The 27,245-nt window shown below is 44.8% G+C and overlaps 1 protein-coding gene across 3 annotated transcripts in view; it reads left to right on the top strand.

Moving 5' to 3' along the window:
• IMPDH1 (inosine monophosphate dehydrogenase 1) overlaps positions 1 to 27,245 on the top strand; it is a 238,037-nt gene that overhangs the window by 45,310 nt on the left and 165,482 nt on the right. The window lies entirely within an intron of this gene.

Below are 27,245 nucleotides of genomic sequence, written 5' to 3'. Positions count from 1 at the left end.
GGGATAGGGAAAACAAAAAAACACTTATTCCAATATTGAAAGGGGACATAGGTGGAAAAGAAGGGGAAATCCAAACCAACCAGGGTCCGAGGGAAAAGAGAAAAAAAGGGGGGACTCAACAATTAAAAAAATGGTGCCCAGCCTAAAACAGGACAGGGCAATCCGCATAACCTGGAAGCCTGTCTAATTGTTTAATTATTTAAGCTTGGATATTTAGATGCTGATAAATCCATCTGGTCTCAATTTTTAATAGTTTTTTTATCTACATCCCCCCTCTCTCATGCGAGGGGACATGATCTAGAGCAAAAAAATGGGCCTTGGATAAGTCAAAACCATGATGTAATCCACTGTGTCTACTTATGGGAGTTTCCATCCTCTTCTTACCGATCAGGTAAACATGGTCCCTGATCGGATGGAAGAATGGTCTTTTGGTCTTTCTCACATAGTAGGCACCACAGTCACATTGCATAATATAAATAATACCAATAGTTTGTCAATTGGTTTCCACGTTCATCCATTGGGTAGTACAATCTGACGGGCATTTGTGATAAATTAACAATAGTTACATCTGCCACATGTGGCAGTGCCCGTTTTGCTACTCTTCAAGAGGGTTCTACTGATATGATGACTATGCACAAGTTGGTCTTTAAGAGAACAAGATCTACGAAAGGCGATTTCTCCTTAATGAATTTGGACACCACCTTTTCAGCAGTGAGGTAAGTGTTAATAACTTTGCATGATATTACGGATCTTAGAATGTTGTCCTGAATATCCTGTTTATAATCTTGTTGTAGTCATTTGAGGTTTTTTTATTATTGTCATGGATTAAACCATCCCGACTGAGTAGTTTAGCACGATGATAGGCATTTTTAAGGCAAGACCTCGAGTAGCCACTATCTAATCAACGTGATTGGAGGGCTTTAGCTTCCCTCTCAAAATAATCTTGTCTCGTACAATTCCTTCTGATCTGCAAATACTGGCCAATACGGAATACTATGTACTAATGAAACAGGGTGTGAACTGGTGGCATGGAGGAGAGTATTTCCAGCTGAATCCTTTCTGAATAAGGTGGAAGCTAAACTTTGATTGTCATCGATAAAGATGCTTTCATCCAGGTAGTCAATGACTTGGTGGTGGCATTTAAAGGTAAATTGAGGATTGTAATCATTCAATCCCAATAGCCTTATAAATGCATCTAATTCCTCCCTTTCACCAGTCCACATCATGAAGATATCATCAATAAATCTTTTCCAAATTAGGATCTTATCAATGTAGTTGGATATTGATTAATTGAAAATAATACTTTGCTTTCACCCCTCCCCTGTACAGGTTCACATAGGATTGGGAACATTTGGTCCCCATAGTGACACCCTGCAACCGGAGGTAATTGGAGCTTTGAAACATAAACAAGTTATGGATCAAAAGAAAACAAAGCAATTCAAGAATACATTTATTGTATGACTCTGCCAATGTGTTCCTCTGGGAAATAAAGCCCTCCACAACTCCAACCCCTTGGTCATGGGGGATAGAGTTGTAGAGGGCCTCCACATCGACAGCAACCAACCAAGACTGAGGCGGCACAAGCACATCATCCAAGGTCTTCAATAGACTGATAGTGTCCTATACACAAGATGGTAGGGACATTACATGTGGACGTAAATAGTTGTCAACCAACTGGCTGGCCGCCTCAATAAGGCAGCCATTGCCCGAAACAATCGGCTTACCTGGTGGTCGTTCAAGGTTCTTTGGGTCATGGGTAGGGCATAGAGGGTAGGGGTTCTTGGATTGGCAATATCCAAAAACTCCAAAGTGGATTTATCAATCATGCCCCTGTCCTCCTCCGCGAGTTCCATAGACTGTTTCCCCTCAAGCCCGGTGGCCCTCCAAGGGAAAGGGGTCATTGAGGAGGGGGCACTGTCAGGGCTGGCTTAGCCCTTCCTTCTCTGGGCTGGCTGCTCAGCTGTCAGCTAATTGCCAGCTCTCATCTCTCTCCACAGTTACAAACTTTTCCTGATCATGCTCATCTGACCTGCCTACTTAAAGCTGTCCAGCTCACTTCACCTCTGCCTTCGCCTTGGTCACATCACAAGAAACCATCTCCTGCGGTTCTGTTTAAAGACTGGCTTGCTGACATCCCTTCTGGCTCCTTATCCTGCTTGCTGTTGCTCTACTTGGATCCCTGACTTCTGGCCTGGCTGATTACCCGATCTGGTTATTGAACTCTGGCCTGGCTGACTACTCGATCCGGCTACTGGACTCTGGCTATGCTTTGACTACGCTTTCTCTATTTACCTTTTTATTTTTATTCAACAAACAAGTGTGATTTAATTGTACTTCTGTCTCAGTCTGATTCATGATTTCTGACAGTAGGCGAAGGCCATGAATTCAGAAGATACATTCAATCCACTTGTTGGTAAAAAAAAATCCAGATTGGATGAGCAAGATCGCTGCATGGATCAGTTTGCCATGACGTTACAAGCGCTCCTGAGTCGCACGGCTCACCTGGAATCCCCCACGGTGGCTGCTCCGGTCCAACTGAGTCGCAGGCCATCCCTGCTGCTGCGCCAGTCTCTGTGCAGGCACCCGCCTCGAGTATTATCTCTATAAGAGGTATTTCTGGTTCCGCTCCGCTTCCCCAGCGATGTGGGGGCGATCCAGTTCAATGCAGAGGGTTTCTCAATCAGGTTGAGATATACTTTGAGATGCTGCCCCAGGCATTTCCCAAGGACAGAAGCAAAGTAGGTTTTGTGATATCTTTGCTTTCTGAGAGAGCCTTGGCCTGGGCTAACCCTCCCTATGGGAGACGCAAAAACCTGTTGTCTTGAGTTACCCTGACTTCGTGGCCTCCTTTAAAAGGGTATTTGACGTTCCTGCACGCTCCGCTTCTGCCGCCAAGTGCCTCATGTCCATCAAACAGAGTACGAGAACTGTTGCCGACTATGCCATTGAATTCTGTACTCTGGCAGCAGAGGTTGCTTGGAACAATGAGGCCCTCGTTGCTGCTTTTTCTCATGGTCTCTCGGATTCCATCAAGGATGAGATAGCAGCCTGAAATATACCTACTGAGCTGGAGAGCTTGATCTCGTTTGCCAATCTCATTGACTCCAGACTCAGAGAAAGACTTTCTTTTAAGGAGCGCTTGTGAAAGCCTCCTGTACGTTTGCCTCCAAACTTTCCCACCCGTGCCTCCCTCACCTCCCATGCCTCCTGGTACCGAGTCGGCCAGTGAAGATGAACCCATGTACCTGGGCTTCACATGTCTCTCTATGGATGAGAGAGCCTTTAGGAGGAGGGAGAGATTGTGCCTTTATTGTGGCCAGGCAGGTCACTTTTTGAAGTCTTGTCCTACTCGTCCAGGGAACGCCCCAACCTTGAGGTCCTGTCATGGACAGACCTTAGGTGGTGTTGTTTCATCCCCAGTTATCCAGAAGGATAAGCCCCTGGTTTCGGTCATCCTTTCTTGGGCTGAGTTGTCCAGATACAGGCTCTAATCGACTCTAGGGCTGCAGGCCTGTTCATTGATGCTGCATTTGTTTCGCAGCACTCAATTCCACTGCAGCTGCGTGACACTCCACTTGCCATTGAGGCTTTTGATGGGAGACCTTTACAGCCTGCCCATGTGACTCATGAGACGGTTCCGTTGTCCATGGCCGTAGGGGCTCTTCACCATGAGATAATCCAATTCCAAGTTATTTACTCACCTAGGTTTCCGCTGGTTATTGGTTATCCTTGGTTACAGAAGCACAACCCCTCTTTTGATTGGTTCCGTGCTGAGGTTCTCTCCTGGTCACCACAATGCAGTGAGACATGCTTCCTGAAGGTATAAAAGGTCCTGTGCACCTTTTCACTCTCCTCCCTGCCAGAAGAGTACCGCAATTTTAGCGATGTCTTTGACAAAGGTCAAGCAGGTAGTTTGCCTCCACACCGGTCTTATGATTGCACAATTGACCTTCAACCTGGTGCCATACCTCCCCGTAGTCGGGTTTACCCTTTGTTGGTCTTGGAGGATACGGCCATGGAGGAGTATGTTGCAGATGCACTTTCTTGAGGTTTCATCCACAAATCCTCATCTCCTGCTGGTGCTGGTTTCTTCTTTGTGAAGAAGAAGAGCGGTGAACTGAGACCTTGTATAGATTATAGGGGTCTCAATCGTGTCACAATTAAGAATGCCTACCCGATTCCATTGATTACAGAGTTATTTGACCAGCTCAAGGGAGCAACGGTTTTCACGAAGCTTGGCTTGAGAGGTGCATACAATCTCGTGCTCATTAAAGTGGAAGTAAACCCATGGATTTAAACAGTTAAAAAAAAGGAATGCCGGGAATGCTAACTGCACATTGGCTGTGCTCTCAGCCAAATTATCAAACCATCCAATGGCTGGTGTCCTAACGAATCACATGTGCAGCACCAGAGCAGTTGAAGATTAAACAGAGACAAAGATGGCAGCTTGCTTGGCTGAAAATGATAGGGGAGTTTACTTCCACTTTAAGGAGGGCGACGAGTGGAAAACTGCGTTTAATACCAGAACAGGCCATTATGAGTACCTGGTAATGCCTTTTGGTCTTTGTAACACCCTGGCAGTTTTCCAGGAATTTATTAACAATGTCCTCCGAGATTTGTTGCAGTTATGTGTGGTGGTTTATCTCAATGACATCCTCATATTTTCCAAGTCCCTGGAGAGCCACCACACAGATGTCTGTCCTGTGCTTCAGAAACTAAGAGAGAAACATCTCTATTGTAAACTGGAAAAGTGCGAGTTCCATCATGAACAGGTTAAATTCCTGGGCTATGTCATTGCCACTGCTGGTTTTTCGATGGACCCAAAGAAACTTTCGGCAGTCCTACAGTGGCCTCGACCCGTGGGTTTACATCCTCTGCAGTGTTTCCTGGGCTTTGCCAACTACTATCGGAAGTTTATTCGTAACTTCTCGTCTCTGGTCAAGCCCCTGAATGACATGACCAGAAAGGACGGTAATCCACAGAGTTGGTCTCCGGAGTCCATTAAGGCCTTTGAGACTCTCAAGGCTGCCCTTGTTTCTGCTCCTGTGTTGGCACATCCTGATCCTACGTTGCCTTTTACCCGAGAAGTTGATGCTTCTGAGACTGGAATTGGCGCCCTTCTGTCTCAACGTCCTAACTCTGAGAGCGCTATGCATCCGTGTGGCTACTTTTCCAAGAAATTGTCACCTGTTGAGTGCAATTATGAGATTGGTGACAGAGAGCTGTTGGTGATCATTTTAGCCCTGAAACAATGGAGACATCTCCTTGAAGGTACCACTGTGCCGGTTCTTATTCTTACTGACCATAAGAATCTTACATTCCTGTCTGAGGCTAAACGCCTCTCTCCCAGAAGGGCGCAATGGGCTCTTTTCTTCTCGAGTTTTAATTACATTGTCTCATTCTTACCCGGTACTATGAATGTAAGGGCTGATGCCTTGTCACGACAATTTTCATCCACTTCCAAGTCGGAGACGGTTCCTGTGATTCCTCTTGATTGTATCTTGGCTACGGTTCGCACCAGTCTTACTTCTCCTTTGGGTGACAAAATTCTTGCTGCTCAGGTCCATGCTCCTCCTGAGAAACCTTGTGACTGCTGCTTTGTCCCAGAGAGTCTCCGTACTGCTGTTCTCCAGACTTACCATTTTCTCAAGGCAGCTGGCCATCCTGGGAAGAATCAACTCATTTGGGCCATTTCCCAACAATTCTGGTGGTCTAGTCTACGGGCTGATGTTACTGACTTCGTAGTTGCCTGTTCCATATGTGCTCAGAGTAAGACTCCACGACACCTTCCTGTGGGCCTCCTGCAACCCGTACCCAATGGAGAGAGGCCCTGGACCCACCTATCAATGGATTTCATTGTGGAGTTGCCCAGCTCCCAAGGCAACACTGTTATTCTTATGGTGGTTGACTGGTTCTCAAAGATGCGTCATTGTATTCCACTTAAGAAGTTGCCTACTGGCTTCCATTTTTGCTCGGGAAATCTTTCACTTACATGGGCTACCCAAGGTGATTGTCTCGGACAGGAGCAGTCAGTTTGTCTCTCGGTTCTGGCGAGTTTTTTCTGCACAGTTGGGAATCCAGCTTGCTTTCACAGTCTAATGGGGCCACAGAGCTAGCCAATCAGTCCTTGGAACAATTCCTACTTTGCTATATTTCTAACCACCATAACAACTGGTCAGACCTATTACCATGGGCAGAGTTTGCTCACAACAGTGCCTTGAATTCTGCCTCCCTATTGTCTCCATTTATGGCAAATTATGGTTTCCGACCTTTCATGTTGCCTGACTCGTTTGTTCCGCAGAGTATTCCTGCATTAGAGGAGCATCTCCATGGTCTTCGTTCCTCTTGGGTACAAGTCCAGGAGGCTTTGCGTCATGCTAATGATAGGTACAGACTCCATGCTGACTGCAGACACCTGCCTGCGCCTTCCTACCAGGTTGGGGACAGGGTCTGGCTGACATCTTGCAACCTCCGACTTCGCGTTCCCTCACTGAAGTTTGCACCTCGGTTTATTGGGCCTTTGCGTATCCGCAGGATTAACTCAGTGGCTTACGCGTTGGACCTTCCTCCTAGTATGCGCATCTCAAATGTGTTTCATGCAGGGGTCAAGTCCTGGGGAAAAAAGTGTGGGAACTCCCACCCAAGATCCACTCCCCCATCAAAAAAATAAATAAAAATGATACGCTCATATGCACAAACGCTTCAAACGTGGTATTTTTCATCCAATTTTCGTATTGTGTGTATGAAGCTTAACTGTTAGTACATAAAAAAAACAATTCTCAATAAACATAAATACGGTAATTCTCTGAATGATCAGCATTCATTCAATTGTGCTTCCATGCAAATGTGAACATCGTGTTCTGATCTTTATTGGGGAATTTTATTTTGTATATACAGTGTTTATGTGGTGAGTTTACACTTTTCATTGAACAGAGTTTGGATAACACAGGGTTAAACTGAAAGGTCATAAATTAACTGCACATTATCTGCACAGAATGCTTGGGGAGATGGTGATGTGTCCCTGCTTAGGAGATGTATGTTAGCTTGGGGGGCTGCAAACTCTGCAGGGCTCCAACACACACTCGCTGCTATTCCAACCTAAGCTATTTCCACATAAACTTTCCTCCTGGCATTAAACTTTGCCAGGTATTATGCTCAGCTTACCAGCCCAAACTGATGTTCCTCCCTCACCTCTCTCCCTGCATGTCCTGTGAGCAGAATAGCTGTGCTCCTCCTCTGGGTTCTCTCATCATATGGCACTGAAGATAGAGGAGGGGGAGATTCAGCGGGACACACAGAGCAAGTATGCAGGACAAGGGGGGAGGATGAGGAGACAGAAAATCACGAGGGGCCGGTGGGGAGGATCGCATCACGAGAGGTCTGACTAAATACAATCTTTTAGCAGCAGGGACCTGATCTACCCGTCAGCTAGCTGTGATTGACAGGTAGATCAAAGCGGAAGCTGTCATGGGGCCCCCTACTGGCAATGCCTGAATTGTCAGGTGTGCGCCACTTACTATTGCGAGCTGTGTTGGCGGCTGCTGGTGTAGCACCTGCCATACAGCTCGCATACTTCAAAGTCTTGCAGGACATGGCTGCTAATGGGAACTGAGTTCCTGTTGTGGAAAAAGTACAGGAACTCTGTTTCAGTGAGTTCCCACAGGACTTGAGCCCTGGTTTCATGCCTCCTTATTGAAACCGTTGGTCTGAAACCGTTTTACCACCTCTGTGCCACGTCCTCACCCTATTCAGGTTGAGAACCATGAGGAGTATGAGATACAATCCATTGCTGACTCCCGCAGGTTCCATGGGCGCATACAGTACCTGGTGCATTGGAAGGGGTACGGTCCGGAGGAACGCTCCTGGGTTTCATCCTCGGACATACATGCCCCTGTTCTTCTCTGCGAGTTCCATAGACGGTTTCTCCTCAAGCCCAGTGGCCCTCCAAGGGAGAGGGGTCATTGAGGAGGGGGCACTGTCAGGGCTGGCTTAGCCCTTCCTTCTCTGGACTGGCTGCTCAGCTGTCGGCTATTTGCCAGCTCTCATCTCTCTCCGCAGTTACCAGCTGTTCCTGATCATACTCATCTGACCTGCCTACCTAAAGTTGTCCAGCTTACTTCACCTCTGCCTTCGCCTTGGTCACATCACAAGAAACCATCTCCTGCGGTTCTGTTTAAAGACTGGCTTGCTGACATCCCTTCTGGCTCCTTATCCTGCTTGCTGTTGCTCTACTTGGATCCCTGACTTCGGGCCTGGCTGATTACCCGATCTGGTTATTGAACTCTGGCCTGGCTGACTACTCGATCCGGTTACTGGACTCTGGCTATGCTTTGACTGCGCTTTTTCTATTTACCTTTTTATTTTTATTCAATAAACAAATGTGATTTAATTGTACTTCTGTCTCAGTCTGATTCATGGTTTCTGATAGATTTTTAACACCATGGATTCATATTGTTCAAGGTCCACTACTACAATATTGCCACTTTTATCAGATGGTTTTATTACAAGCTGATGGTTTTGTCTCAAGGAAGATACAGCTTCCAATTGTACATGGGAGACATTGAAGGGTTCACCAAATTTCCAATTAGTTTGTTCAATTTCTTTAACTACGTGTTGGGTAAAAGCCCAGATGTTGGGATTACCTTGTAGGAGGGGAACATTTTTGGATTTGGGTTTGAAGCTCACGTATAAGACTTATACATGAATCTGCGAGCAAGGAGATGAACATCTTTTATTAGATCAAAGTAGTCAACTCTGCTCAGGGAGAAATGTAAGACCTAAACCAAGGACCTCAAATTGATGCTCTGTCAGATTCGCAGAGGACAAATTTATTACTTCAAGTTTGGTTTGTTGGAATTCTGCTTGGGTATGGCTCCTTCCACATTGAACACCTTTTTGGGATCCATGGTGGAAGTCAGTGTAAAGATGGGTACTGGACATAAGTCCCTTGACAGAGTGCTTGTGTTGGGTGCAATTACCTTGAATTCAGAGGGTAAGTTAGATAGAGGGGTAGCTGGTATGGCAGTACCAGTACCAGTGTCAACTTGAGTGCAAGGAAAGAGGTGCCCAGAAGTGGAGGATTGTGAAGAATGTGATAAGTTACGTGCACGATAAGAATTCGCAGTACGTTAGGAGGACGTGTATCCACAACTTTGCTCCTACATTTGTGAGAAAGATGTGATTGTTGTTTGGAACGAACCGTTTGAACCTGAGAAGAATAAATAGAGGACAACGAAGAGGCATCTGCGTCATTAGGATCAGTTGACCCAATTATAAATTGATTTGAAAAGTTATTTCTATGGCCTTTCCTAGTGGGTGGAGTCCATCTATAGGCAGAATTGGAGAACTATGACAATTTATCCCTAAGAAATTAATTTTCTTTAGTCTTAAAGATGTTGGCTACAAAGGACTCAAGGTGAGTTTGGAGAGATTCCCATGTTGGCCAAATGTCTTATCTGAGGTGATTTGTGTATTTTCATTGTAAAGTTTTTCTATTTCCAAGTCCACCACAATTAATTCAGTGGTATATTGGTCACATAGTAAATCCCTCATTTTGAACAAGCAGGATTGCAAATTGCTCTCCCATTCCTTCTTTAAGTCTGGCTCAACCTTTCTAAAATTTGGGAAAATTTGTATACGTAAACCCCATGGAGATATTTTCTCCTCAATGGACTGAAATAACGTCTATTCCAGAATAGCCGTGACTTTTTTCTTTAATAGTCGCTTACGTTGTAGAAAAAAATGCTCCAAATTCATTCCCCCCAAAATTTTGCTTTAAACCCGGTTGGATATGATCCATCAGCCCATCAAATGCCGTGCCGTGTAATAATCAGCCATTGCTAATTTGGACAAATAAGATAAACAAAAACCAAGAACAAAGATTGATCTGTTGAGTAGTGTGAAAGACCTTAGTGAATGAAACACCTACACGTGAAACCTTGAAAAAACAACACTAAGTCAAAAGATCAAGGCACCCACATCCCAATTAATTGAATAGTTCAAAAATGGAGAAGGGAGATTTTAATGGTGCCAAAAATGTAGATAGATAGTAAAAAAAAATTAAATAAAATAATTTTATTGTATACAAAAAGTATAATATAAAAAGAGAGTGAAAAAGATAGCTCTCTGTGTCATACATAAAATCATCTCAAATAGATAGACAATATATGTAGCTATATATAAATGCCTGTTTTTCTTTCATGTTTCGCTGTAGTGCTTCTTCAGGAACTGTAAGGCATAAATTGGCTACAGAGAAAAGAAAATATATAAAGAAAACATATCAAATACACAGAAAATATAATAATCAAATACAAATCATAATAATCATACATATAATGAATAATATAAAATAAAATAATCTAAATAAAAATAATACATTGAAAAACAAACAAAAAAATAATAGAGGATAATACATCTCTCAATTAGATTATATTCGGGCTATTTAGGGTCTCATCTCCTTGTTAAAAAAAAACTGTTACTTTGTGCAGTGTTATGGAAGCCTTAGATTAAACAAATTCCTTCAACCATGTCAGTACTGATGGGGAAATCTCTCCCGTGGAGCTATTGTGTTCTTCCAGTGGGGGCGCTGAGAGCTATCCCTGCTGGGAGAATATAGTGATTACTGCTAGAAGCTATACCTGCTGGCAATAATCGCATGCTAAAAATCTGGCATACTGGTTTTACCCAAGTTGATCAATGGATTGACTTGAGTACTATCAGTCTGCCAAAAGAGGGAACAAATCGTGGTCAGTACCTGCTGAACTGGCCAAGATACGATCCATCTATGGCCAGCTTTAGACCTTACAGTCATAGAGAATCACCTCGCCCAGTTTGCTTTAATGCTCGGACTTATGGAATAAATACCAAGCAGACCTTGTATGACTGTAGATCTGGCTTTAGTGCAGCTTTCTCACTAATACCCCCCAGCTCTCTCACCAATGCTGCCCCCCAGCTCTCTTATTGATACCCCCAGCTCTCTCACTGATACCCCCCAGCTCTCTAACCAATGCTGCCCCCCAACTCTCTCACTAATACCCCCCAGCTCTCACCAATGCTGCCCCACCAACTTTCTCACTAATACCCCCAGCTCTCTCACCAGTACCCCCCAGCTCTCTCACCAATGCTGCCCCCAGCTCTCTCACTAATTCCCACAGCTCTCACCAATGCTGCCCCACCAGCTCTCTCACTAATACCCCCAAGCTCTCTCACTAATGCTGCCCCCCAGCTCTCTCACTAATTCCCTCCAGCTCTCTCACCAATTCTGTCCCCCCAGCTCTCTCACCAATGCTGCCCCCAGCTCTCTCACTAATACCCCCTCTCCCCAGTTCTGTCATCAATGCTGCCCCCATCTCCCTCACTAACACCCCCCAGGTCTCTCACCAATGCTGTCCCCCTAGCTCTCTCACTAATAACCCCCAGCTCTCTCACTAATAACCCCCCAAGCTCTGTCACCAGTGCTGCCTCCTAGCTCTCTCGCTTCTTAGAGATATTCTTCTTCTTAGAGATTCTCAGCTCCGACTGACAGGACTGTAGCACAGAGCCTAGAAGTTTCACAGCACTTCACCCAGTTCTATGCTATAGTCCTGACAGGTGGGGAAAGAAGGCACCTCAAACTGGAACAAAAAGAATGTGGGAGGTTGCGGCACCAGGACCTGGGGCGCCTACGAGCAAATGTGAGGCATATGTCTTGGGTGCCTGGCGCTCGCACTACAAATCGGTCTCTCCGGTCGGAACTGCCCCCAAGAGTTCGACAAGATTTGGGCGGCTTGGGTGGAGGCCAGGCACCTCACAATCTAAGCCTCTTTGGTGCGGATCCTGCCTCGCCTGGTGGATGTCTCCGACCTGAGGATTGGCCTTTGCTTACACCCCCTTGTTTCCCAGGTGACCCCCCCTTCCTCTTCCCTTGCACCCCTCACGGGCTGGATTGTTGATTCCTGGGCTCTGTTCCTCGGGGTTCCTCTTTATCCCCCCTTTTTTGTCTCCCCTCTTCCCTTCTTTCCCTTCCTGTATCCCTCCTTCACCCCCCCCCCTCCCCTCTTCCCCCCATCCTTCTAGGTATTACTGCACTATAGGGAAGATATAGCAAGGAACCTGGACACAAAAAGGTTTAAGATATCACAATTATTAATATAAAAAAATAATTTAAATTTAATTTAAAGCATCTGCTAACCATAGCCATTGACCCCTGTGTGAATCTTTCTATTATGGGTGCCCCCCCCCCCCACCCACCCCAACCCCCAGAAATCTTGGTCATATACGGTCATGGCCAAAGTTATTGCACCACTTTACCCAGAAAATTGTTGCAATTACTAATGTTTAGGCATTCTCATGTTTATTTTTTTTGATTGTATTGGTATGACACAAAAAAGTGGAGAAACAAAAAGCCATATCTGACACATTCCACAAAAAACTCCAAGAATGGACTTGACAAAATTATTGGTAGCTTTCCAAAATTGTAATAAATAATTGCATTTCAAGTTTGTGGTGCTCCTGTAATTTGTAATTAAACTCACCTGTATAAATAACAGGTTCTGACAATATAGAAACCACACCAACCATTTAAATCTTAAGGTTACAAGTCCATCTCCAGAGCTCCTAATGATCCTGTGTCCACTTTGCGCAACATTGTCAAAAAGTTTTACAGCCCATGGCACTGTAGCTAATCTCCCTGGACATTGACAAAAGAGAAAAATGTATCAAAGATTGCATTGAAGGATTGTTCAAATGGTGGATAAAGAACCTCGATCAACTTCCAGACAACTTCAAGCTGACCTTCAGGGTACAACTGTGTCAGCTTGCACTATACGTCACCATCTTAATGAAAATGTATGCTATGGTAGGAGACCCAGGGAGGACCCCACTGTTGACACAGAAACATAAAAAAGCCAGTTTGGAGTTTACCAAAACTTACCTGAGGAAGCCAAAATCCTATTGGGAGAATGTGCTGTGGACAGACGAAACAAAATGACAGCTTTTTGATAAAGGCCATCATTTTACTGTTTCAGAAAAAGAAATGTCCAAAGACAAACATGGTGGGGGTTCACTGATGTTTTAGGGTTGCTTTGCTGCTTCAGGCACTGGATGTCTTGACCATGTGCATGGCATTATTAAATCTGAAGACTACCAAAGAATTCTGGGGTGCAATGTAGGACCCAGTGTCAGAAAGTTGGGTCTCCATCAGAGGTCATGGGTCTTACAGCAGGACAATGACCCAAAGCACAAGTCAAAAACCATGCAGAAATGGTTAAAGACAAAGTGCTGGAGAGTGCTAAACTGGAAAGCAATGAGTCCAGATCTAAATTCCATAGTGCACCTGTGGAGAGATCTCAAAACAGTAGTTGGAAAAAGGAACCCTTCCACTGTGAAAGACCTGGAGCAGTTGGCGAAAGAAGAGAGGTCCGAATTTCCAGTAGAGAGGTGTAAGAAACTCATTGATGGTTTTTCAAGGGGTGTGCCACCAAATATTAAATTAAGGTTGCTAATAATTTTGCCCAGTCCATTTTTGGAGTTTTGTGTGGATTGTGTCAGATTTGGCTTTTTTGTTTGTCCACTTTTTTGTGTCATACCAATACAAACAAAATAAATAAACATGAGAATGCCTAAACATTTGTAATTGCAACTTCTGGGGGAAGTGGTGAATTATTTGACAAAAATGCAGGGGTACCAATATTTTTGGCCATTGCTGTATGCACTTGTGGTCTCTCTAGAAATGTCTGTAGACATACTTTGTCCTTTCTGATTGGCCAAAAGCATAAAAACAGATTGATTGACCATTTTTCTATCACTTCAGTCAATGATCAAACATAGTTATGACCCTGATTTTTTTTTCTCTGGCAGTAAAGAAGATAATCATATGTTTTACTAGTGCTGTGATTGGAGATCACAAAGGGTTAAATGATCTTTATGTAAATCGGCTTGTGACAAAGGCTCACACTGCCCAGTGACACAGATTGCTCCTCTGCTTAGCTTGGGATAGAGATGGAACATGACATCTATTAATCCAAGCTGTTTGTATCCGGGCTAATTTTATGCAGTCCTTTGCAGAGCTTCTTTCAGAGGGCACCCCTGTGAACTGGGACACAAGGTTTTCTTAATGCTATTAGTATCAGCTTCATGAAATGACAAATGTACAACATTTGAATTACTATGGCAACACTGTATGTTATATATGTAAGTTCAGGGATAACTGCTGTAAATGCTATTGAACATGAATGCCATCCTGTGAGGTGTTTAAGGATTTTGACAAATTATAGCAACTGCAAAAAAAAAAAAAAAACTCAGAGGGCTACATAATTCTTCAGACTGATCTTTCGCATTCGCCCTAGACATAAAATGGCAATTGCGAGTGTTGGTGGACTCAACAATTATTTTCAGGCATTGTGAACAATAGCCATCAATTGACTTTTACCATTTTATCTCACAAAATGATCGAGTGAGGGTGTCTGCCAAAACCCCTGGACCCACAAACACATTGATCCTAAAACTCTGCCCAGTCATGTAATCTGTTATTAATGAGTGCATTAATGGAGAACTTGAAATGTTGGACACAAGTAAAATATATAATTAATGTGGTAAATATAAAATATGACATGGTGACAACGGAAAATTGAATACTCACCTTTCCGTAATTCTCCTTTCCTGGTGCCTACCCATGGCAGCATACCAATGGTTGATGGCTCCGCCCTCGATCAACCCACAGGACCACGTAGCTCTATAAAAAAAACAGTTACTCCCCCCTCAGGTATTCTTTGTAACTAGTCTTCAGAACATTAACGATTATTGAAGGGAGGGTGTATGCTGCCATGGTTAGGCACCAGGAAAGGAAAATTACGGAAAGGTGAGTATTCAATTTTCCATTTTCCTGGTGCCTCCATGGCAGCATACCAATGGTAAATAAGTCGCTTACAGGGAGGGTACTGCAATAATGATTTTTAATGATTTTACAGAGCTGATAATTCTAAGGTTTTTTCCCCACAATCTCAGGAGGTGAGGACTGTCGGATCTAGGCTATAGTGCGACATGAAGGTGTTGAAGGATGACCAACTAGCCGCTCTGCAAATTGTCTCAGGGGAGACCCGCGCCAAGGCTGCCCAGGAAGAGGCCATTCCCAGCATTGAATGAGTATTCATCGCAACTGGGACTGGGAGCCCACTAGCCCGATATGCCCTCTGAATTCGTTTTACGATCCAGCTGGCTAAGGTCGTCTTGGAGGCCGCCATTCCTTTCCTTGCACCCTTGGGAATAATAAACAGACGTTGATCCTTGTGTAATTTCTGTGTCAACTCTAAATAATGCTTCAGAGACCTGGCCAGATCCAATTCATGTAGTTTTGAAGAGGTTGGATCTTCTCCGAAGGTCGGGAGAACACATTCTTGATTAAGGTGGTAAACTGATGGTACCTTCGTGACAAACTGATGAATAGGCTGCAGACCACCCTATCTGGAAAAAACGTGAGGGAGGGTTCTCTAGCTCCCAAAGCTTGAATTTCCGTCACCCTGCGCCCTGATGTGATGGCGACCAGAAATGTCGTTTTCCAGGTAATATCTTCCAGTGTACACTCTTCTGTGGGTGCAAAGGGTGGACTGGCTAAGACATTGAGGACAACTGTCAGATCCCACTTGGGGTAAAGAGTTTTCCTAGGAGGACGCAACCTTAGTACCACTTTTAGGAAGCGGTCTACGAGGGGCTCCAGTGCCCAGCGTGTGTCTGTTAAGGCTGATAAGGCCGAAACCTGAACTTTCAGCGTGTTAAAACCTAAGCCTAAGTCCAGGCCTGACTGCAAGAAGAGTAGAACATTATGAACTCCAGGATCCAGGGGATTGAAATGGCTGGATTCTGCCAGCTGGGTGAATTTTTTCCATACCCTGTAGTAGGTGGCATTGGTAGATGACTTCCTTGCTTGCAACAAAGTTTGTATAACTTCATGTGAGCACCCTAAGCTGCCCAGTCTCTTCCGCTCAATTTCCAGGCCCTCAAGTTCAGGATCTCCAGATGCGGGTGGAAGAAGTCGCCTTGCAATAGGAGGTTGTCTGAGTGGGGAAGCGTAAGTGGATTGCACAAAGCCATCTTGATTAGAAGCGGAAACCATGGTCTCCTTGGCCAGTATGGGATGACCGCCAGGATAGTGACCTTCTCCAATGTCAGCCTCTGGAGGAACCTCAGTATCAGGTGAACCGGAGGAAATGCATACCCCTTCTGGAAATTCCAGGACTGGATTAGGGCATCCACCCCGGCTGACCTCGGAGATGGGAACCTCGAAAAAAACAGAGGAGTTTTGGCACTGAGTGGGGAGGCAAAATATCTATCTGGGGAGTACCCAACTGTTGGCATATCCAGCGGAAAACTTGTGGACTCAGTGACCACTCGATGTTGTTGTTGAAAGACCTCGAGAGACAGTCGGCTAGTTGATTCTTGGGGGCTGGGATGTAAGCGGCCCGAAGGTCGATCAAGTTGTTCTCGGCCCAAGATATAATTGGGGCTCCCTCGCTGGCTAGGGACCTGCTGCGTGTCCCCCCTTGGTTTCGAACATAGGCCACTGCCACTCTGTTGTCCTTCTGCAGCAATATGGCCTTGCCCCTGAGCAGTGGAGCCAGATGTAAGATTGCCAACCATGCTGCCCTTAGCTCTGGGATGTTGGAAATGATCCCTTCTGCATTGAATCACCAAATCCCTTGCACTAGCTGGTTTTGGAAGTGTGCCCCACATCCTAGCTGGCTTGCATCCGAAGTAAGGACTGACCATGGGATGGGTCCCAGGGAACGGTGAGCCAGAAGGTTGGGTGGTCTTGTCCACCACCAGAGGCTGGACTTCATTGACAAGGTGATGACTATTAATTGCCTCAGGTGCTTCCTTCTCCACTGCGCCAGAAAGCCCAACTGGAAGTCTCGCATATGCCACCTGGCCCACTTCACCATTGGTATACAGGATGAAAGGGACCCTAGGAGGCTCAGACAACCTGATGCTGGCATGGAGCGGCTCCCTAACGCCTGCTTCACCTTCTGGGTCAATATCGGGATCTTTTCTGGTGGGAGTGACATGGCTTTCTCTGGGGTGTTGAATAAAGCTCCCAGGTATGTCATTTTCTGGGTAGGTGTCAATTGACTCTTTGCATAGTTGATAAGCCACCCGAATCTGGTCAAAGTGTTCAGGACTAGTTGCACCTGCTCCTCCAGAGTTTCTCTGTGTTGAGACAGGATTAGTATGTCGTCCAGGTAGTGCAGGATCCTGACCCCTTTTTCCCGGAGGGGAGCTAGGATAGCCACTAAAACTTTGGTGAAAGTCCTGGCAGCTGATGAGATTCCAAATGGGAGACATTGGAACTGGAGGCACAGATTGCCCACTTTGAAACAGAGAAAAGCCTGAAAATGATGGTGGATGGGGATGTGGAGGTACGCATCTTGAAGATCTATAGAGACCATCCAATCCTCTGGCTGTACCGACAGAATTACTGTATTCAGGGATTCCATCTTGAAATGCTCTACCCGTATGTAACAGTTTAGCCTCTTTAGGTCCAGAACAGGCCTCCAACCTCCTGATTTCTTGGGAACTAAAAAGATTGGGGAATAGAACCCAGAGTGAACTTCCGAGTCGGGAACTGGCCGAACCGCTTGTTGGTGAAGGAGTAATTGGATATATTGAAAGAGAACTTGTCTCTTTTCTCCAGAGGTCGGAATCTGGGTGGGTTGGAATGAAAAAGGTGGAGGATGGCTTTTGAATCTCCAGAAATGTCCTTGCCGGACCGTGGAGACTGCCCATGGATCCGTGCAACTTTCCACCCAAACCTGGGCAAAAGACCTGAGTCTTGCTCCTACTGGACCGGTTTGGGTAGGTAAGGAGTCAAAAAGACTTCTGACTCTCAACCATTGAAGCTGAAGCCTTAGGCTTTCCCAACTTAAGGAAAGTGGCTTGTGAGCCCTTCCAACCTCTTTTGTATTCCTTACCGGGACGGTATGAACTGTCATCCCTAGATCTTTGCTGGGTGGCTGGTCGTGAAGTGAACCTTCTTTTCCTATTCCTATCCTGAGGGATAAGGCCACTTTTGCCGCCTGTGACTCGGGTAATGGCTGTATACATCTTTTCGCCGAACAGGGCCTTACCATCGTATGGGATGCGACACCATGACTGCTTTGAAGATGGGTCCGCCGACCATAGCTTTAGCCATAATGCTCTTCTGGCTGTGATAGAGTAAAGCATAGTCCTGGAGGAACACTTCAGGATATCGATGGCCGCTTCTGCCATAAAAGCAGAAGCCAGTTTTAATTCATCCAGAGCTTTGATAATTTAGTTTGGATCCAGGCCTCGCCTGAGGGCCGTCTCGATATTGTCCGCCCATATTTTTATAGCTCTGGAGACAGAAGACAGTGCCACTGCTGGTTTGCAGGCTCCCCCTGCCTCCTGATAAACTTTTTTAAGATCTGATTCGATCCTGCAATCCAGGGGGTCCCTGAAAGTGACTGCATCTTCTAAAGGCAGCGTTGTGTTCCTGGCTGATCGCATGACCGAAGCGTCCACAGTTGGTACGGAGTCAAAGAGCTGGGAGTCTGCCTCTGCCAGTGGGTAAAGCTTGAGAAACCGGTTGTAAGCGACGGGTCTCTTGTCCACTTTCCGCCACTCATCCGTCACCACTTCCTTAATTTCATCCAGTAGAGGGAAATTTGCAACCTTTTTGGTCAGGTGAGGAAAGTATTTTTTAGTTTTGGACGGAGGCTCCGGGTTTTCTTCCCAATGAATCGCATCCTTAACTGCAGTAATAAATGGATTCACTGAGGCAAAATCAAATGCCGATGAACTTTCCTCAGCTGTACCCAATTTGTCCTCTGAGTTAGCCTCCGAACTGGGTTGGTGAGAGGGCCCCTCCCCCGCTCTTTCTTCCACAGGCGGAACTAATTGATCTTGAGACAGGGCTAATTCCCGTATGTACTCTTTGATAAAATATTGAATTGAATCCATGGATCCCTGCTTATCCGCTGTGGCTTCCAAGAGGCACTGACTGCATGCCAATTTATCTGGGAGAGCTTGCTTCCCACAGACCCAGCAGGCCTTCTTCCCTAGATGTGTCGACCTGCCCTGGGAATTATGCCTACTTGAGACATGTTGGGGTGATCTCCGACTGCTGCGGGAAGCATGCGCAGAAGATGAGTGCGAATGTCCAGAGCTTCTGTGACCTATTGACCTATTGGCAGAATCTCTGTGGGAAGATCTGCGAGATGATTCCCGGTGCGGGCTGTGGAAATAAAAGAACAACGAGATATTTCCAAATGCCCCAAGAAAGCTCTTTTTTTTTATAAAATAGTGAAAAAAGAGCCTTCGCACTACTAATTAAAAAGTGTATAGACAGGGTAAAAATACCTCTTCAATATATGACGATAAAAATAGAATGTAAAAAAACTTTTTAAAACAGTCAAAAAAAGTGCACGTGCAAACATAAGGTGCAAAAAAATGCAGCTGAACCTGATAGTGTACACAAACTACCCGACAAAATACAGTAAATAAATGGTCCTGTGCAAATCTACCAAAAGAGTCCTTTAAAAGTGCTAAGTGCTAATACAAAATGGAAATGTGATATCTTAAAATAAAATATATATATAAAACAAAAATTTAAAAGTCCATATAATGTGATAAACAGGCACAAATGATGAAAAGATGGTGGATGAAAGCAGTAATAAACTCCCAGGAATATAGGCTCTCAGAATTCTCACCTCACAATATAAGAAACAGGCACATCGGAAATAAAATTGGCCAACTCCACTCCTTGTCTCCAGCCACCAGGGGGGTCCTCCACTGCAGTAAGCTAAAAAGAGATGTTCTCCACACCAGAATTGGAATGGTAGTTCAGACGCATCAGAGAAATTTCAAATATGCATACATCTCATGACTAATGCGCTTACACACCGACTGGATATAATAGGTGAATTATATCCAGTCGGTGTGTAAGCGCGTTAGTCATGGGACGTAGGAGACTTACGTATGCATATTTGAAATTTCTCTGATGCGTCTGAACTACCATTCCAATTCCGGTGTGGAGAACATCGCTTTTTAGCTTACTGCAGTGGAGGACCCCCCTGGTGGCTGGAGACAAGGAGTGGAGTTGGCCAGTTTTATTTCCGATGTGCCTGTTTCTTATATTGTGAGGTGAGAGTTCTGAGAGCCTATATTTCTGTTAGTTTATTACTGCTTTCATCCACCATCTTTTCATCATTTGTGCCTGTTTATCACATTATATGGACTTTTAAATTTTTGTTTTATATATATATTTTATTTTAAGATATATCACATTTCCATTTTGTATTAGCACTTAGCACTTTTAAAGGACTCTTTTGGTAGATTTGCGCAGGACCATTTATTTACTGTCTTTTTTTTTTAGACTTACCTATGTTGCAGCCCTTACCTAGTGGGATGTTGAGGATCTTTTTTATTATGCGGCATGATGATTTAAGGGGCAGCTAGGAATGGGAAGATAAAATAATAATAAAAAATAAATATATGCATGCGCACATATATACACATACACATCAGGACTCTACCTTGGCCAGGGTCCATCTAGAGAGAGAAGGTGGATAAGACACTCAGAGATACCTTCCCACTGACAGCCTGGCTGAAATTATACTTCAGGCTGTTTAAATAGGAAATTTCAGCTTGGGGGTACCAAGATGGCCGCTGCCTGGCTTCAGCAGGCTACTGGGCATACTCTGAGTGTTCCGCTGTAGCCCAGCCCCCCCTGGGGGAAGCAGGAAGAGCATTGTGATGGCTGCTGGCCATCCCAGGGAGCCAGCCATGAGGATGAAAAAAGCAGCATATTGTCCTGGCTGATTAGAAACAGGTATCTTGTGCTAAAGGCTCCCCCACCAGGGGAATTCTGTGATAGGCAGCCAGGAGACTGAGGAGAAGACATGCTCCTGGATCTCTCTGCCCCAAAAAGATCCACTGAAAAATGGGCTCCCATACTTATCTGGTGCATTTAGCTACCCAAGTAATGAGACTCCATCCTGCAGGAGAGCATGAACCTGCAATGGTCGCACCATATGACGGTGAAGTAAGGCTGGACTGTGATCCTGCAGGGATAAGGACAGGAAAAAGAATACCTGAGGGGGGAGTAACACTTTTTTTATAGAGTTACGTGGTCCTGTGGGTTGATCGAGGGCGGAGCCATCAATCATTGGTATGCTGCCATGGAGGCACCAGGAAAGCAAGTTTATGTGTGGTTTTAAGGTTTCAAGTGATGCGTGATAATAATGTTTTAGTTTTTTTTTTACACTACATAAAAGTGAAGGGGTTAGTTCTTTTACTATTACCACAAGTAGTAGTAAAAAAATAAATAAAAGCAGTAGTAGTAGCTCTTTTACTACTACCACTACTTTTACTACTACCACTACCAGTTAAAATGAGCTTACAGTTTTAATAGTGGCTGTAAGTTTAATTCAAAATGTAGTTGTCTTCTGACTTTCAAGTACAAGTATTCTGGCCAGAATTTTAAATCAACAAAAGAAGGTCAACAATAGCAGCTTATGAAATTCTCTGCACTCTTTGCGTAGTGGACCCATGAGCTCTACACTTTTTGCGTAGCGCACCCCTGAACCCACCAATCTGTACAAAGTGCACCACGGAACCCACCACTCTATACGTAGCGCACCCCGGAATCCACCACTATGTATGTAGCGCACCCTAGAACCCACCACTCTGTACATAGCGCACCCCGGAACCCACCACTATGTATGTAGTGTACCCCGAAACCCATCACTTTGTACATAGCACACCCCTGAACCCACCACTCTGTATGTAGCGCACCCCTGAACCCACCACTCTGCGTAGTGCATCCCTGCACCCTGTACTCTTTGAGTAGTGCACCCCTGAGCTCTACACTCTTTGCGTAGCGCACCCCTGAACCCTGCACTCTTTGCGTAGCGCACCCCTGAACCTTGCACTCTTTGCGTAGTGCACCCCTGAATCCTGCACTCTTTGCGTAGCGCACCCCTGAATTGTACACTCTTTGAGTTGCACACCCCTGAGCTCTACACTTTTTGCGTAGTGCACCCCTGAACCCTGCACTCTTTGCGTAGCGCACCCCTGACAGGCAGGCCGGGTCAGCAACAAATCTTGATAGCAAGGTACAAAGTCAGAATCCAGATGCACGATCGAAAGCAGGCAGGGTCATACACAGGCTGGCAGAGTAATATAGAATCATCAGGCAAAGAGAATAAACCAGGAAACAGGCAGAGGTCAGTCCAAATGTTCAGTAGATCAGCAGTATGTCACATACCCAGGAAAACAAAACCAACAAACGGACACAGTCCACAGGAATGCCTGTAATTTAAGCTGAACTGATTGTGTATTTTTTCAGCTGAAAGAAAGATGGGGTTAGAGAGTATTAGGAGCAGAGGTACTATGCAAGGTGGTGTATGCTAAAAGACTCAGTTTTCCCAGTGGCAGTGTGAACGGAGACTAGCCCAAAGACAGAAGGACCCAAGTTCAATCCCAGGCATATGACATCCACCACCAAACACTCCAGTAGAATGAGCATCTTACTAAAGAACATGGACCATTAAATTATACATGGTCAACAACACTTATTTAAATCCTCTCCAGTATAAACCAGTGCTTACACCGCCAGTTAAGCTTTGTTCACCATTTATAATTGAATGGTCCATGTTCTTTGATAAGAGGCACATTCTGCAGGGGTGTTTGGTGGTGGAAACCCTGACCTACAATTGAATAACAGAAGAGTGGAAGCACACTGTAATGTGTTGAAGCACTTTGAAGCCAGTGTATGAACTCTTCACTAATATTGTGTGAATTAGATAATAATAATATTCTTTATGTTCTGAGTAATTTTTCAATGCGGTACACTTACACTTTAAGGTTTACTGTATATTGTTTTTTTCTTGCACTTTATATCTGGTTAATATTTGAGGATTTAGCAGTGCTTTTTTATTAATTTTTATTTATTTGTTGAATTGGTGTCACAATTTTAAGCGGCCACTTTATTCTGTGCTTATTATCATCACTGTGGAATTTTCTCTGGTTTTATATATGTAATAAGTACTGCTTGACATCCATCAGATATAATAGGGTGCCCACTAAAAGTGGGTGAGAGCAATGTAATTGGGCATTTTTTCCAATGGCACACATACCCTAAGCCAGTCAAGTATTATTGAATAACATCTACAGATAAGTGTTTTGGCAGGCCAGTGACTGAAAATATTCATACCACTTTATGGCCAAGAACTAGGGAGTTAACGTTTTCCGAAGCCACCATACCGTGAATCATGCTGAATATTTTTTAATTAAAGCGGAGTTCCATCAAATACTGCAGCTGCTGACTTTTAAAATATGATCACTTACCTGTCCAGGGCACCTGCGACGTTGGCACCCGAAGCCGATCTGTCCCTCGACTCTCAGGTGGAGGCACCGCCATCTACGGTAAGGAAATCAGGAAGTGAAGCCTTGCAGGTTCACGGCCTGGTTCCCTACTGCACATGAGTGAGTCGCGCTGCGTGATCCTACTGGTCCCTGCTGTCTTCTGGGATCTGTGTGTCTCCCAGAAGACAGCGGGGGGAGGTGTCAGAGATGGCATAGATATCCGCGGATACTGTGGCTAGCTATGCCCGGAAGTAGGAGCAAATACCTGGATTATACAGGTATCTGCTCCCCTCTCCCCTCTGAAAGGTGCCAAATGTGACACTGGAGGGGGGGGGGGGGATTCCAAAAAAGCGGAAGTAAAATTTTTGGATGGAACTGCGCTTTAAAGTGGAATAAACTCTCTCAATCAACATTAACTCTTTTTAATCATTATGCTGATAGCCTTGGAAAATAAATTGGAAGTTATATTATATTTACTTGTTTTAACCTTTTTTATTTTTAATTTTTTAGTTGCTTCCTTGTTTCTGACCTAGGCTAAAATGATGTCATAAATCCCTAGAGTCTTTAACCACTTTCAGACCGGACCATTTTGCTGGTAAATGACCAGAGGTCTTTTTACACTTTGGCACTGTGCTGCTTTAACTGGTAATTGCGCGGTCATGCAATGTTGTACCCAAACGAAATTTGCGTCCTTTTCTTCCCACAAATAGAGCTTTCTTTTAAAGGTATTTGACTGACTCTGCAATTTTTATTTTTTGCGATATAAACGTAAAAAGACCGCAAATTTTGAAAAAAAATGATATTTTCTACTTTTTGTTATTAGAAAAATCCAATAAACTCAATTTTAGTCATACATTTAGGCCAAAATGTATTCAGCCACATGTCTTTGGTAAAAAAAAAGTCAATAACTGTATATTTATTGGTTTGCGCAAAAGTTGTCACATCTACAAACTAAGGTACGTTTTCTGGAATTTACGCAGCTTTTAGTTTACGACTGCCTATCTCATTTCTTGAGGTGCTAAAATGGCAGGGCAGTACAAAACCCCCCCAAATGACCCCATTTTGGAAAGTAGACCCCCTAAGGAAATTGATAAGTGGCATGTTGAGCCCATTGAATATTTTATTTTTTTGCCTCAAGCGATTGAATAATGACAAAAAAAAAATTTTTTTTTTTTTTTACACAAAGTTGTCACTAAATGATATATTGCTCACACATGCTATGGGCATATGTGAAATGACACCCCAAAATAAATTCTGCTGCTTCTCCTGAGTACGGGGATACCACATATGTGGGACTTTTTGGGAGCCTAGCCGCGTACGGGGCCCCGAAAACCAAGCACCGCCTTCAGGCTTTCTAAGGGCGTAAATTTTTGATTTCACTTCTCACTACCTATTACAGTTTTGAAGGCCATAAAATGCCAAGATGGCACAAAATACCCACAAATGACCCCATTTTAGAAAGTAGACACCCCAAGCTATTTGCTGAGAGGCATGTTGAGTCCATGGAATATTTTATATTTTGCCACAAGTTGCGGGAAAATTACAAACTTTAATTTTTTTTTATTTTTTTTTCACAAAGTTGTCACTAAATGATATATTGCTCACGCATACAATGGGCATATGTGAAATGACACCCCAAAATAAATTCTGCTGCTTCTCCTGAGTACGGGGATACCACATGTGTGGGATTTTTTGGGAGCCTAGCCGCGTACGGGGCCCCGAAAGCCAAGAACCGCCTTCAGGTTTTCTAAGGGCGTAAATATTTGACTTCACTCCTCACTACCTATTACAGTTTTGAAGGCCATAAAATGCCAAGATGGCACAAAACCCCCACAAATGACCCCATTTTAGAAAGTAGACACCCCAAGCTATTTGCTGAGAGGCATGTTGAGTCCATGGAATATTTTATATTTTGCCACAAGTTGCGGGAAAATTACAAACTTTTTTTTTTATTTTCACAAAGTTGTCACTAAATGATATATTGCTCACGCATGCCATGGGCATATGTGAAATGACACCCCAAAATAAATTCTGCTGCTTCTCCTGAGTACGGGGATACCACATATGTGGGACTTTTTGGGAGCCTAGCCGCGTACGGGGCCCCGAAAACCAAGCACCGCCTTCAGGCTTTCTAAGGGCGTTACAGTTTTGAATGCCATAAAATGCCAAGATGGCACAAACCCCCCCCAAATGACCCCATTTTGGAAAGTAGACACCCCTAAATTTAGGGGTACACTAGTGAGACTAGGTAATAAATGGCGGGTGCCCTGAAACTATAAAAAAATAACTAACCAACCAGCGTCACCTGTAACAGTTATATGGTGATCACTGATGAAAGGGTTAACTAGGGGGCAATCAGGGGGCTTTATGCGGTAGTATATGGGGGTCCCTGGCGCTATAAAAAGCTGCGGCGAACCTAAATACCTACCTGCCTAACTAGCGTCACCTGTGACACTAATACAGCGATCAGAAAAACGATCGCTTATTAGGCTGGGTTCACACTGGAGCGATGCGGAAACGCCACAAATCCGCGGCGGGTTCCCGCATCGCATGCCTCCCGGCGGCAGTTCACACTGCCCTATGTGAACTGCTGGGAGTGTCAGTGAAATGTTAATGACACCCCCAGATCAGTTCGCATATCGCAGTGCGATCTGCAAACTCGGATCGCATGGTGTGAACACCCATGCGATCCGATTCTGCTGCGGACCAAAAAAAGGGTCCCGTGCGAATTTGCGGCGGGTGCGGCGGGTGCGGCGAATGGCTGAACTCGAATCGCAGAGATCGGATGTGATTTGCACTGCAGTGCGGTGCGAATCACATCCGTTCTCATAAACCGCTGCAATGTGAACCCAGCCTTAGTGACACTGGCGACGGGGGGTGATCACGGGGTTAAACCTTTATTGGGGGGGTTAGGGGGGTACATTAGAACTAAAGGGGGGCTAACCCTAACTGCCCTAACAGTTATTACAGTCACAAATGACACCAATGCAAAAAAAAAAATGCATTGGTGTCACTGTGACTGGGGGGGCAGGGGTAATTGGGGGGGTGATTGGGGGGTAAAGGGGGGGTGTGAGTGTGCCTGGCATGTTCTACTGTGAAGTGTCGTGTTGGTGCAACTCACCGATCCTCTCTCCTCGGTGTCGGAACGAAAAATACCGACACGGAGGAGAGATTACATCACTTCCTCTCCTGTGTTTACATTACAGGAGAGGAAGTGATGTCACGAAGGATTTCCATTCGTCGGGAGCGATCGCGAGGGGGTAGCCATGAATGAATGGCCGCCCCCTCATCCCGGATCGCTCCCGAACGAATACCGACCGCCGCAGGCACCGGGGGGGCCCGCTCGGGCCCCCCACCCGCGGGAAGGCAGGGATGTACAGGTACGCCCATATGCCTGCCCGTGCCATTCTGTCGACGTACATCGTCGTGCGGCGGTCGGCAAGTGGTTAAAATAATTTCTTTACTTTCATCTGGAAGAGAGGAGGAGGAGATTTCCCAGCTAAGCATACCCTCCTGCCTACTTTCCTGAGCTAAGGGCAGATCGAGTCCAGGAAGTATATGCTAAATTAATTATCTGCCCTTACTCAAGATCACCACGAATTAAAGTGTATTAAAGTTTATCTAAGTCCATTAAATTATATTATTTTTGGTCTTTTAAATAAACCTTTTAAAATGCTTTGTTATTTCTTTTAGATGAGTGCAAAAAAAAACGTAACCCTTCCAAAAGTCTTGTGAGCTGGTCACCTCCTGGGCTGTCTACCTGTGCAACACTCTCAGTAACGTTGTTCCCAGCTATCTACATGGACTACAAACAACCAACCCCCCCCCCCCCCCGTGTTACTGTATGGAGGGGGTGTCTGTAGTTCTAAAACATTTAATTCAATGGTGAC

This window comes from Lithobates pipiens, unplaced genomic scaffold, assembly GCF_037356315.1.
Source record: "Lithobates pipiens isolate NorthernLeopardFrog02 unplaced genomic scaffold, aLitPip1_a1.2 Scaffold_8, whole genome shotgun sequence".
NCBI classification, from domain to species: Eukaryota; Metazoa; Chordata; class Amphibia; order Anura; family Ranidae; genus Lithobates; species Lithobates pipiens.
Note: the sequence above shows the minus strand (reverse complement) of the source record. Positions and strands in the feature narration are given on the sequence as shown.